Genomic DNA, 13509 nt, shown 5'->3' with positions numbered 1-13509 from the left:
TGTACATTGTATATATACCAAAACCTTGATGTTTGTCTTAGTTTCGCAGTATGTGATATACTTACTTATTACAGTGGCGCCCAACGTGTAAACATTAGACCAACCAAAAGAAAAAAAAAAACAAACCAAGTTTTGATAGGAACTCCTATCTTCAAATTTTTTCCATTTGACCAAAAAACTTATAAGAGATGAAATTGTATGACGATCGGTTAAGGTTAACCCTTGCCAGCCGGGCGATATTTTTCTCCAAAGGTGAATTATCACGAAACAAGTAAGAAAGTATCAGTCAGCTGTGCTGACGGAGATATACCCTCAACCACTGACCAAACCAAACACAATAATTGTGCCGTATACCAAATCATTGACATATACCAAAAATTTTCAGTAACCAAACTTCTTCATAAAGGACTAAATTAATTTAAGTTTGAAAAAAAATTTGAAAAAGTTTTAGAGTTAACTTGATCAATAGCCATTTTATTATGTGCCGGGAGGTGTTTGGAGCTTGGACCATTATATAAGGAAATATTGACTTACTCCGGAAAAAGATTGTACCGTTGTAAATGAGGCCGCTAGAACAACCTACTGAAAAATAAATCAAAACGATGTGAGAAGAGCAATTAAACTTCACTTTTTTTCGAATTTTGTGTGGGACGTGCCGAAGGAGTGGACCGATAATAGTCCATATTCCAACCTGTTACATGACTGAATGAAATAATATGATGTGCACAGTCTGCAGCAATCAGAAACTCCCTGTGAGAATTATCTTGCGGTTTTGCCATTTTGGTTGGTGCCGTCAAGGTTTCTTGCAACATTTAGGCAAATATCTCAGGAAGTATGGACTTGCGCAAGAAAAAAATTTTACCGTCGTAAAGGGAGCCGTAAGGACAACCTGCTGAAAAAAAATCAAGACGATCTGAGAGGTGCTCTTAAAATTCAATTTATCCGAATTTTGTGCGGGACGTAATCGAAGAATTGGACCGATATAGTCCATATTCCAACCTGTTACATGACTGAATGAAATAATATGATGTGCAAAGTCTGCACCAATCAGAAACTCCCTGTGAGAATTATCTTGCGGATTTGCAATTTTGGTTGGTGCGGTCAGGGATTCTTGGAATTTTTAGGCCAATATCTCAGGAAGTATTGACTTGCGCAAGAAACAAATTGTACCTTCGTAAAGGCAGACGCAAGGACAACTTACTGAAAAAAAATCAAAACGATCCGAGAGGTGCTCTTAAACTTCACTTTATCCTAAATTTGTGTGGAAGGTACCCGAAGGAGAGAGCCAATATAGTCCATATTCGATACGGATCTATATCTGGAAAGAATAATAGGATGTGCAAAGTTTGAACCAAATCGATTGCGCCCTTCGAGAGTTATCGTTCACACCATTTTACAGACAAATTTTGGACTTTTGCGGGGGAGGTACCCGAAGGAGTGGACCGATATGGCTCATCTTCGAACTTAAACTAAGTTTGGCGCCAATATATAAAAGTATTACATTGTATAAATAAATTACAGGATGACTAATTGTTGAGAAATGTTTAACATAAAAAATTACACAGCCAATGAATGAGACTTTTATTGCGTGCCCCACATTGGGCGCCAATTCCTTAATATACCTTTTATCTCAAAACTATGGTGAATTTTTACAGCTAAACATAAAATTTGGTCTTCATGAACATTTGTTCTCAAGAATGGCTATTTTTTGGGTTTATGCTACACATTGGGCGCCAATTTATAAATAAAACTGTATTGTAGGCCTGAATAAAAAATAAATTACAGGCTGACTAATTTTTGAGAAATGTTAAACATCAAAAAAAAAAATACACAGCCAATGAATGAGACTTTTACTGCGTGCCCCACATTGGGCGCCAATTCCTTAATATACCTTTTATCCCAAAACTGTGGTGAATTTTTACAGCTAAACATCAAATTTGGTCTTCGTAAACATTTGTTCTCAAGAATGGCTACTTTTGGGGTTTATGCTACACATTGGGCGCCAATTTATAAAAAAGACTGTATTTTAGGCCTGAATAAAAAATAAATTACAGGGTGATTAATTGCTGAGAAATGTTGAACATGAAAAAAATTGCACAGCCAATGAATGAGACTTTATTGCGTGGTCCTCATTGGGCGCCAATTCCTTAATATACCTTGTATCCCAAACCTGTGGCGAATTTTTATAACTAAACATCAAATTTGGTCTTCATGAACATTTGTTCTCAAGAATGACTACTTTTTGGGTTTATGCTACATATTGGGCGCCAATATATCAAAGAATTGCATTGTAGGCCTGAATAAAAAATAAATTACAGGCTGACTAATTGTTGAGAAATGTTAAACATAAAAAAATTACACAGGCAATGAATGAGACTTTTATTGCGTACCCCACATTGGGCGCCAATTCCTTTGGTTTTAATGAACATTTGTTCTCAAGAATGGCTACTTTTTGAGGTTTACGTTACACATAAATAAAAAAAAAATAAATTACAGGGTGATTAATTGTTGAGAAATGTTGAACATGAAAAAAAATTCACAGCCAATGAATGAGACTTTTATTTCGTGACCAACCTTAGACGCCAATTACTTTAATATGACTTTTATCCCTACGTTCTCTTCTATAATACCCATTAAAAATTATTTAAAATTCATATCCAATTATCACGTAATATTTGAAAAACTCAATATTTGTGGCCACTGCTTCGCCCATCTCTCGTTTTTAGTAGTCTTTGTGATGCGTTTTTCAACGCTGTGTTTGTAATCTCCATATTTCACTTGATAATGGACAGAATAATCAAAAAAAAAAAAAAAACACCCAAAAGAATAAGAAAAAATTTTTTGTTTTTGCTGCCTGATGATACCTTTTATTTTTAATTGCAGCATTAGAGCCCCATGTTGGGCGCCACTTTCTAGAATTTATATTTGATATTACACAAAATCAAGAAAATTGGTAACCTTTATAAAGCGCCTATTTTATAAAATCTGGAAATTTCTAAAATCTTAGCTGCATTTTAATTCAAAATAATGTAACTGATATTTTGTTGCCTACTTTTTGGCGGCGCACCAACACCCAACAACAAAAGTGTTTTTCTTAAAAATAACTTTGGAACAAAAATTCCCTTCCTTATCACTCACTAATCAACTTAAATTCGATTGCATTCAGCGATAATACATATCATAAACCTGGCCGGCTAAAGGGGGCATTTCTAATCTTTAAACCCACCCTCGAAGAAATCGTAAATTCTTTTATGTTGCTGCAAAATGCAAATTTTTTTCTTCATAACTATTTAGCCAAATACCTCTGGACTGCTGTTTGTTGCGTCGTTATCTGTTTTGTTGTGCAGCCAGTCAAGTCAAAATACAGAAAACAACAAACAAGTACTTAAGATTTTAACACCACCAACAACAACAACAACATCAAGTCGAGTAGTTCGCAAAAAAATAATCATTTTAATCGGTCTTGCCAAAGATAAGAGAAGAAATGGTTTGTTGTTTGTTTTGTGTTTTACGTTCGTTCATTCGCTTTCATTATTAGATAAATTTGAATATTTAAAGTGTGCCTCGGTACACTTGAGTGGTGAATGTGTGTGCGTGTGTGGGTTTGCCCCTTTCGGAGATTATTATTATTTTTATGAGTGATGAATGAATTTTTTTGTTTGTAATCAAAATAAAAACAAATTATCAAATGAGACTTACTACAAAAATCTACAACTACAAAATAAAATTAAATAAAAGGGAACGTTTTTGGTTGGGAAGAAAGGGTGGGAGATTTTTTGGGGGGTTTTGCAAACATAATTTACAAATTAAAAATCTGTAATGGCTACTTTTTGGGTTTTACACTTTGGGCGCCAATTTATAATAGAACTGTCCACAAGTCTAAATAATAAAATTAATTTCTGAGTGTTTAATTTTAGAGGAATCTAAAACTAGAAAACAATTTTCACAGCTTGTGATTGAGACTTTTTTCGTGCCCCGCATTGGGCGCCAATTTCTTAATATACCTTATATCCCAAAAGTGTGAGGTATTTTTACAACTAGACATTAAATTTGGCCTTCATGAACATTTGTTCTCTAGAATGACTACTTTTTGGATTTATCATAGTACACATTGGGCGCCAATTTATAATAGAATAATAAAAAAAGTACAGAGTACTTAACTTTTGAGGAATCTAAAACATGAAAAAGTTTACACAGCTGAACAATGACACTTTTATTTTTAACTTTTTGCCTTTTTAGAGGCGAAGACCCTAAGATTTTTAATGAGACTTTTATTTCGTGCCCCATGTTGGGCGCCAATTATTTTAATTTACCTTCTATCATTACACTTTGGGATATTTTTACAAAAAGACCTCATATTTGGACTTTGGGAACTTACGTTCTCCACAATGACTACTTTTTTGGATTTATGGTACACATTGGGCGCCAATTTATAATAGAACTGTATTGTAAGCCTCAATAAGAGAATATAATACAGAGTGATTAATTTTTAAGGAATCTAAAACTTGAAAGATATTGCACAGCAGATGATTGAGACTTTTATTTCTTGCCCCTCGTTGGGCGCCAATTACTTTTTTATGTGTTTTATCACTAAACTGTGGGATATATTTACAACTAGACCTTAAATTTGGTCTTCGTGAACATTTGTTCTGCAGAATGACTACTTTTTGAATTTATGATGGTACACATTGGGCGCCAATTTATAATAGAACTGTATTGTAAGCCTCAAGAATATAATACAGAGTGATTAATTTTTAAGGAATCTAAAACTTGAAAGATAGTGCACAGCCGATGATTAAGACTTTTATTGCTTGCCCCTCGTTGGGCGCCACTTACTTTAATATGCATTTTATCACTAAACTGTAGCGTATATTTACAACTAGACCTTAAATTTGGTCTTCAATAACATTTGTTCTCCAAAATGACTACTTTTTGGATTTATGATGGTACACATTGGGCGCCAATTTATAATAGAACTGTATTGTAAGCCAGAATAAAAAATAAATTACAAAGTAATTAATTGTTGAGGAATGTTAAACTTGAAAAAATTGCACCGTCCTTGAATAAGAATTTTTTGTGTGCCCCACAGTGGGCGCCAATTACTTTTATATGTCTTTTATCATTAAACTGTGGCGTATATTTACAACTAGACTTCAACATTTGGTCTTCATGAACATTTGTCCTGCAGAATGTCTACTTTTTGGGTTTCTGATGGTACACATTGGGCGCCAATTTATAATAGAACTGTATTGTAAGCCTTAATAATAAACTAAATTATAAAGTGATTTATTGTTGAGGAATGTTATACCTGAAAAAAATTGCACCGTTTATGAATGAGAATTTTATTGCGTGGCCCACATTGGGCGCCAATTACAATTATATGCTAAACTGTGGCGTATATTTACAACTAGACCTTAAATTTGGTCTTCATGAACATTTGTTCAGCAGAATGGCAACTTTTTGGGTTTTTGGTACACATTGGGCGCCAATTTATAATTGAACTCTATTGTAAGCCTGAATAAAAAATAAATTACAAAGTGATTAATTGTTGAGGAACGTTAAACTTGAAAAAGTTGCACCGTCCATGAATGAGAATTTTATTGCGTGCCCCACGTTGGGCGCCAATTGGTTTAATATGCCTTTTATCACGAAACTTTGGCGTATATTTACAACTAGACCTTAAATTTGGTCTTCATGAACATTTGCTGTGCAGAATGGCTACTTTTTGGGTTTATTTTAGACATTGGGCGCCAATTTATAATTAAATATAATTATATAATTATAATTAAAATATAATTAAAATAAAATGATTTACAAAGTGATTGTTGAGGAATTTTAAACATGAAAAGATTGCACAGCCGATTAATGAGACTTTTTCTTTCATGCCCCACATTGGGCGCCACTTACTTTAATATGCCTTCTATCACTAAACTGTGTTGAGTTTTTATAATGTAGCATCAAATTCATGAACATTTTTTCTTCAGAAAGTCTATTTTTTGGATTTATGATGGTACACATTGGGCGCCAATTTATAATAGAACTATATTATAAGCTTGAATCAAAAATAAATTACAAAATGATTAATTGTTGAGGAATGTTAAACTTCAAAAAATTGAACCGTTCATGAATGAGAATTTTATTGCGTGCCCCATATTGGTCGCCAATTAGTTTAACATGCCTTTTATCACGAAACTGTGGCGTATATTTACAACTAGACCTCAAAATTTGGTCTTAATGAACATTTGTTGTGCAGAATGGCTACTTTTGGGTTTTTGGTATACATTGGGCGCCAATTTATAATTAAATATAATTATATAATTATAATTAATATAGAATAAAATTAAAATAAAATAATTTACAAAGTGATTGTTGAGGAATTTTAAACATGAAAAAATTGCACAACCGATTAATGAGACTTTTTCTTTCATGCCCTTAAATTAGGCGCCAATTACTTTAGTAATATGGCCTGTATCACTAAACAGAGGGTTATTTTTTGCAATTATATTTGAAATTTTGTCTACGTGAGCATTTGTTTTTCTCCAGCATCCATGAAATTCCTTTCAAATATTAAAAGATCCTTTATTATACGAAATATAAATTGCTCCAAATTGTACATATATTATCATAAACTTGACATATTTTATTACAATGCCAATGATGAAGTTAAAAATAACATACTGCACACTGCGTTTTACGATGTGCAACCCAACAAAAATTATGCTAATTTGGGTTTTAACACGAAACAGGTGTCTTTAATTAGAATCATCTTTGATTCGATATCTGTCCCTGAAAAAATCATCGTAACTTTGAAAACCATCATCATCATAATAAAAACCTTTCACATTAGTGGCAATAAAGAATGCAGAATAAAATTGAAAGGAAACAATAAACATTAACTTATTAATTTATGATACCAGACCATCACCAACCAACATCACCACCTCGACCAGACGAACAAATTTATTGATTTGAAGTAATTTTCCACAGCTGCATCCTAAAAAAATACCACAACAAAAATCCGAAGAAAACCAGTCATCTCCAAAATTGTCTTCCTTATTGTGCAATCATTGATAATCTGTTGTTTTTGTGTTTGAGAATTAGTTTAAACACTTGCCAATAACACACAATTAATTTACATTCTCTTCTTTGTCGTTGTTGTTGTTGCTGTTTACTGTACATTTAAACGTTAACATTTCATTAAAAGTGATTATGCGCAACAAACTTCCCCAATTCCTTTTTTTTTGCTTTCTTCCAAACCGGTTTGCAATTTTTTTTTGGGAATGCTACAAATTTGTCATAAATTACGTTTGTAAATTCGAAAATTTTGACACAATTTATGGATTTTTAAACACTTTCGTAATTTTGTTATTAAGTAATGCGAAAAAAACTGTTTGTGCGACATCTGTTGTTAGACGAAAGTCTAAATAAAGCCAGATTTACACCCAGCTGGTTTAAATTGAAGACGTCAATTCTGTTGTAAATTTCAGTGAAATAAATGACCTCTTTGGACAAAGCCCATGTCTTAGGTAAAAACAGTAAATTCTATGATATTGTGAATCAAATCCCAAAAAATATATTTCCAAAAAGGCACCAATCACAGTCAAAGCCTAACGGTATGCTATGAAATAAAAAAAAATGTGAATGCAAACTTATATAACGCAACACTGTGCAAAGCAAAAAAACTTAACGTATTCCCTTCCCTTCTAGGACGGATTTCCCACAACCCACCCTTGTCTCGTGGCAGTTACAATTTCTGAATCCTTACTTTAGCCAATTTGACAGAGCTTTTATGACCCCTCAGTCATTTATCACCTATGCAATTTACAGATATAGATTAAAAGTTACTATGAAATTTTTAAACTTAGTTTTTTTTAAGAAAATGAAAAATTAAATAATATTTTAAAATTGAAAATGTAATATAACTGATATAACAAAGCACTGTAAAAACTAAAAACTTATGGCTGTTTTGGATATTTCATACCCTTCTTGGACAAATTTCCCATAACCTAGGATCACCCAGTCATTCATGGCGTATGAAATTTATAGATATAAATAGCAACTCATTATTGACAATTATTAACTTATTTTCTATTTTCTTTACAGATTTATATGCGTTAAATGGAAATCATTTTTATAAATAACAATTAACAAAGGGTGAGTTTTGCAATTTTTAAATTTTTTTATAATTATTCATATATAATTATTCTCCTAAAAATATGCCTCACTTAAAAAAATATATTTATATCTCCCTGTTTGAATGAAATTATTTTTATGGTCTATTTCTCTAAGACGATTGGAGCTTAAATTCGTTCAAATTACTACAAAAATCCTGTTACTGTAGAATTTTTTTGTTCGATTAAAAACTAAAATGAGTCAAATACTTTTTCAAATACAAACTTTCGTTTGTTAGTAGTTCGAACGAATTTGAGAATTCGAATCGTCTTAGTGAAACAGGCCATTAATTTTCTTAGCATCCATCTATGTAGTTTTGAAAATATTTTTTGTTCCAAAAATTTTAATGCATCGCTCTTAAACCAGTCTTGGTTTTAATATCAAACATTTGAAATAACATAGCGAAGCTAGAAACCAATTAATCACCTGACCGTTGAACTAAAATAGCGAATACTAGAACCAAATTACCGATTGTGGGCTTTGCTGGCATGGTGAATGTTCAAACTAAAAGTTCAACGGATCTTGCTTTGTATCAGCAATGTTCATCCGAGTCCAGTTCAATTGAACTATTCACCGAAAAAAGCGGCTGAACTATCACAGTCAAGGTTTCGGAAAAAAATTTCAAAACTATAACCGATCATTCATTAGGTCTGTTCGATACCTTCGCAATTAAAAAGTACTTGCAAGTACTTGATAAGTTCTCAGCAACTTTTTTCACTTAATTTTATTGTCTCAAAGCTCAAAATTTTGCAGAATATTATTATCGAAGAGGTTTATTTAATTTAAATTTTAACAAAAATCGAATAATCACATCTGAGAAATAAACCCTGAATTCCGGAGGCTTAGGAAATATAACTCTTCCTTGGCTGAATCATACTCCGCCAATATTTTAGGCACCCATGAAGTTTTGTGATAGACTGAAAATTCTATGTAAATACTCTTTTATTTCGAGGTGTTATTTTTTAATCTTATTTTTTAAATAATGGTGCATACTTTTAGGCTTCCAATTTCTTTTTTTAAATATTGCCTACATAAAATATTTCCCTGAAGGAACTATCTATTGACATGATAGTGCAGTGATATTGGACCTCCTTTTTATCGCCAAGTCCGAAGGACGTATCAACCTGAGTTTTTTAAAGGATTTTTTCATAAACTTTTCGACCACAAACCGTTGATTTTTTAAGGAATTTTTTTCATCAACCTTTCGACTACAAAACTTGGATTTTTTAAGAAATTTCTTTCATCATCCTTTGGACCACAAAACGTGGATTTTTTAAAGAATTTTTTCATCAACGTTCCGATCACAAAACGTGGATTTTTTAAAGAATTTTTTCATCAACCTTTCGACCACAAAACGTGGATTTTTTAAAGAATTTTTCCATCTACCTTTTGACCACAAAACGTGGATTTTTTAAAGAATTTTTTCCATCTACCCTTTGACCACAAAACGTGGATTTTTTTAAAGAATTTTTTGCATCAACCTTTCGACCACAAAACGTGGATTTTTAAGGAATTTTTTCATCAACTCTTCGATCACAAAACGTGGATTTTTAAAGAATTTTTTCATCAACATTTCGACCACAACACTTGGATTTTTGAAGGAATTTTTTTAATCAACCTTTCGACCACAAAACGTGGATTTTTTTAAAAAAATTTTGCATCAACCTTTCGACCACAAAACTTGGATTTTTTAAAGAATTTTTTTCATCAACCTTTCGACCACAAAACGTGGATTTTTTAAAGAATTTTTTCCATCTACCTTTCGACCACAAAACGTGGATTTTTTAAAGAATTTTTTCCATCTACCTTTCGACCACAAAACGTGGATTTTTTAAAGATTTTTTTGCATCAACCTTTCGACCACAAAACGTGGATTTTTTAAAGAATTTTTTGCATCAACCTTTCGACCACAAAACGTGGATTTTTTAAAGAATTTTTTCCATCTACCATTCGACCACAAAACGTGGATTTTTTAAAGAATTTTTTCCATCTACCATTCGACCACAAAACGTGGATTTTTTAAAGAATTTTTTCCATCTACCATTCGACCACAAAACGTGGATTTTTTAAAGAATTTTTTCCATCTACCATTCGACCACAAAACGTGGATTTTTTAAAGAATTTTTTCCACTAATCTCTCAATCACAAAACGTGAATTTTTTAAAGAATTTTTTCCACTAATCTCTCGATCACAAAACGTGGATTTTTTAAGGAATTTTTTCATCAACCTTTCGACCAGAAAACCTGGATTTTTTAAGGAATTTTTTCATCAACCTTTAGACCAGAAAACCTGGATTTTTTTAAGAATTTTTGCATCAACTTTTCGACCACAAAACGTGGATTTTTTTAAAAAATTTTTTGCATCAACCTTTCGACCACAAAACGTGGATTTTTTCAAAGAATTTTTTTATCAACCTTTCGGCCACAAAACGTGAATTTTTTAAGGAAGTTTTTCCATCTACCTTTCGACCACAAAACGTGGATTTTTTAAACCATTTTTTCATCAACGTATCGATCACAAAACGTGGATGTTTTAAAGAATTTTTTCCATCTACCTTTCGACCACAAAACGTGCATTTTTTAAAGAATTTTTTGCATGAACCGTTCGACCACAAAACATGGATTTTTTAAAGAATTTTTTCTTCATCAACCTTTCGCCCACAAAACTTGGATTTTTTAAGGAATTTTTTCTTCATCAACCTTTCGCCCACAAAGGAATTTTTTTAAGGAATTTTTTCTTCATCAACCACAAAACGTGGATTTTTTAAGGAATTTTTTCTTCATCAACCTTTCGCCCACAAAACGTGGATTTTTTAAGGAATTTTTCTTCATCAACCTTTCGCCCACAAAACGTGGATTTTTTAAGGAATTTTTTCTTCATCAACCTTGGATTTTTTAAGGATTTTTTTTCACCATACTTTGGACCACAAAACGTGGATTTTTTAAGGATTTTTTTTCACCATCCTTTGGACCACAAAACGTGGATTTTTTAAGGAATTTTTTCATCAACGTTTCGACCACAAACTGTGATTTTTTTAAGGAAATTGTTCATCAATCTTTCGACCACAAAATCTGGATTTTTGTAAAGAATTTTTTATCATCTTTTGGACCATCTTTCGACCACAAAAAGTGGATTTTTTTAAAGAATTTTTTATCAATCTTTAGACCACAGAACGTGGATTTTTTTAATGAATTTTTCATAAACTTTTTGATATTAATTATTGCCATTTTTGAAAAAAGCGGCAGCTTCCTTTGTTTCTTGTATCCCCTAAAAGACTTCCTGCAACCATTGTCCTCCTCTTCATATTTTACAACAGCAAAATAATTCACCCAAATAAATGCAAAGTGTTTATGGCTTAGGGTCAAAACTTGACTTGGTTTCCATGTGTCAACTTATTAAACAAACGAACCACTGAAATACCCACCAGCTCAAATACCAAACGAACACTTGACAGACTATGGAGAAGAGGAATGGATACGCTGTTCTACACACTTTTTTTTCGTTAAGATGATTACAACAAGCTGAGACTTGTGACGACAAAAAAACATAAAAAACGCGTCTTGTTAGCCCAAACACATGCCCAAATAACTATCTGTGCCTTGTTGTTGGCCACTTAAGCACAAATGTCTCAACACAATTGTCTAACAACTACAATAACTGCGGTGCAATATAACGGAAGGAAAACTGATTCCGTTGATGTTATGTTTGTTGTTTCGTTTTTTTGTTCAACATTTGTTCTCTAAGATAATCCCCTTTATGACAAAACTACAAATGCACTTATGTGCAGCACAACAGCAACAGTCACACACACACCAGCTTAGGCTAACATAACACCCAAAGGATTCTTGGGGTTTACCATATAGTTTTATTATTTTGTTTTATGCCTTTCTTTTTCATTCTTTTTGTGTTAGTAAGCATTCTGACTGGTGAATGTGTGTGCGTGTTCGAGTTTGTGTAAAGAGGTTTGGATGTTGTGCTTTAGTGTTTATAGCCAAAGGATATGTTTTGATTGTATCCTCTTTTGAAATACTTGCATGCACACACACGCATATGTATGCATGTATGCAATAAAAAAAGGAAATTTAGGTAAAGGAAACAAATGTTATTTGTTGTAATAGTGTTGAAAAATTGTGACGCATTTGCGCTACTCTTTGTTATTTGTTCATATTTTTTGCATACTTTTAGGAGCAAAGAGGAGGGGGCGTTAATAGAAAAATCCTTTTGAAACTCAATACATTTGTAAGTGAGTTGGTGTTTTCAGCTAATTGGACAATTCCTAAGCACAAAAGAATTTGGGTTCTTTGAGAAATCTGGTTTCTTTTTTATTTCACATTCCTAAAAGTATGCCTTGGTTTTGTTTCGATAATACTATTGTGTAGAATTATTTAAAAAAAATGCGAATTTTTCCATGGAAATATCAAACAAAATAGCGACGCTAAATAGACCGGCTTAGCACTTGAGATGTTTGTAGGTGGCTGTCTATTTTTTTGAAATTTTCATTTGGCGATTCATAAGAAAAAAATATTAAATTCTTTAATTTAATTCCTTGTAAATTTTAGAGAGAATTCTCGGTAGAAAATCTGAGTAAACATATAAAATATTTTAATTATTTGCTTATTATTAAAATCCGTACTTCATAAAGCCTATTTTCGGTTGCTACAATTTATTTACAATGTCATTATTAAACGTCATTACATTTTAATGTCTGCCTAAAGTCTGCATGTAGAGGGCGTGGTTGGGGGGTCAATACTTCCTTTGTCCTTCTTATACATATTGTAATGTTTGAATTGTCAATATTGTTATTTATTCCACCTCTCCACCCCCTTACAGACACGTGTACATGACAATAAAATGCGTTAATATTACCTCTGTTTTTGTTGTTGCTGTTTTTAACAGATATTACAAAAAATCAATATAATAACCACAACAAATATTTGATATCAGAGTCACATTGACAAACAAACAAACAAAATATGTGTGTCTCACTGAAGCAAGTCGCAGGGAAGGAAATCCAATAGAAATGAGGAAGAAGAATAAATGATACATGTATGGAAATTACCTGTAATAAGAACAACAACAACAACGTCATTATCACCAATACATACTAAAAGTATAAACGAGTAATTTTGAAATTTATGGCTTAAAACAAACGGAAGTAGAATGTTAAAGTGAAAACTCCCAGTTATTATTGTTTATTATTGCACATGGTGTTTGGAAATTAAAAAAAAATCATTTAATTTTGGCCAAATGTTTTTTTTGATAAATTCAACAAGCAAAATTTACAAAAGGCGTGGATTTTTTAAAGATTTTTAGAAGCTACCAAAGATTACAAAAGG

The 13509-nt window shown here is 32.1% G+C and overlaps 1 protein-coding gene across 25 annotated transcripts in view; it reads left to right on the top strand.

Moving 5' to 3' along the window:
• Mef2 (myocyte enhancer factor 2) overlaps positions 1–13509 on the top strand; it is a 337726-nt gene that overhangs the window by 283540 nt on the left and 40677 nt on the right. For all 25 annotated transcript variants that reach the window (XM_073988144.1, XM_073988141.1, XM_073988128.1 and 22 more), the window contains one exon: positions 8104–8154. The gene's annotated coding sequence lies outside the window, so the exon portion shown is untranslated. The remainder of the gene's footprint in view (positions 1–8103; positions 8155–13509) is intronic.

This window comes from Musca autumnalis, unplaced genomic scaffold (assembly GCF_047663935.1).
Source record: "Musca autumnalis isolate F117 unplaced genomic scaffold, ASM4766393v1 scaffold_5, whole genome shotgun sequence".
Classification (NCBI taxonomy): domain Eukaryota; kingdom Metazoa; phylum Arthropoda; class Insecta; order Diptera; family Muscidae; genus Musca; species Musca autumnalis.
This window is presented reverse-complemented; position numbering and strand designations above follow the sequence as displayed.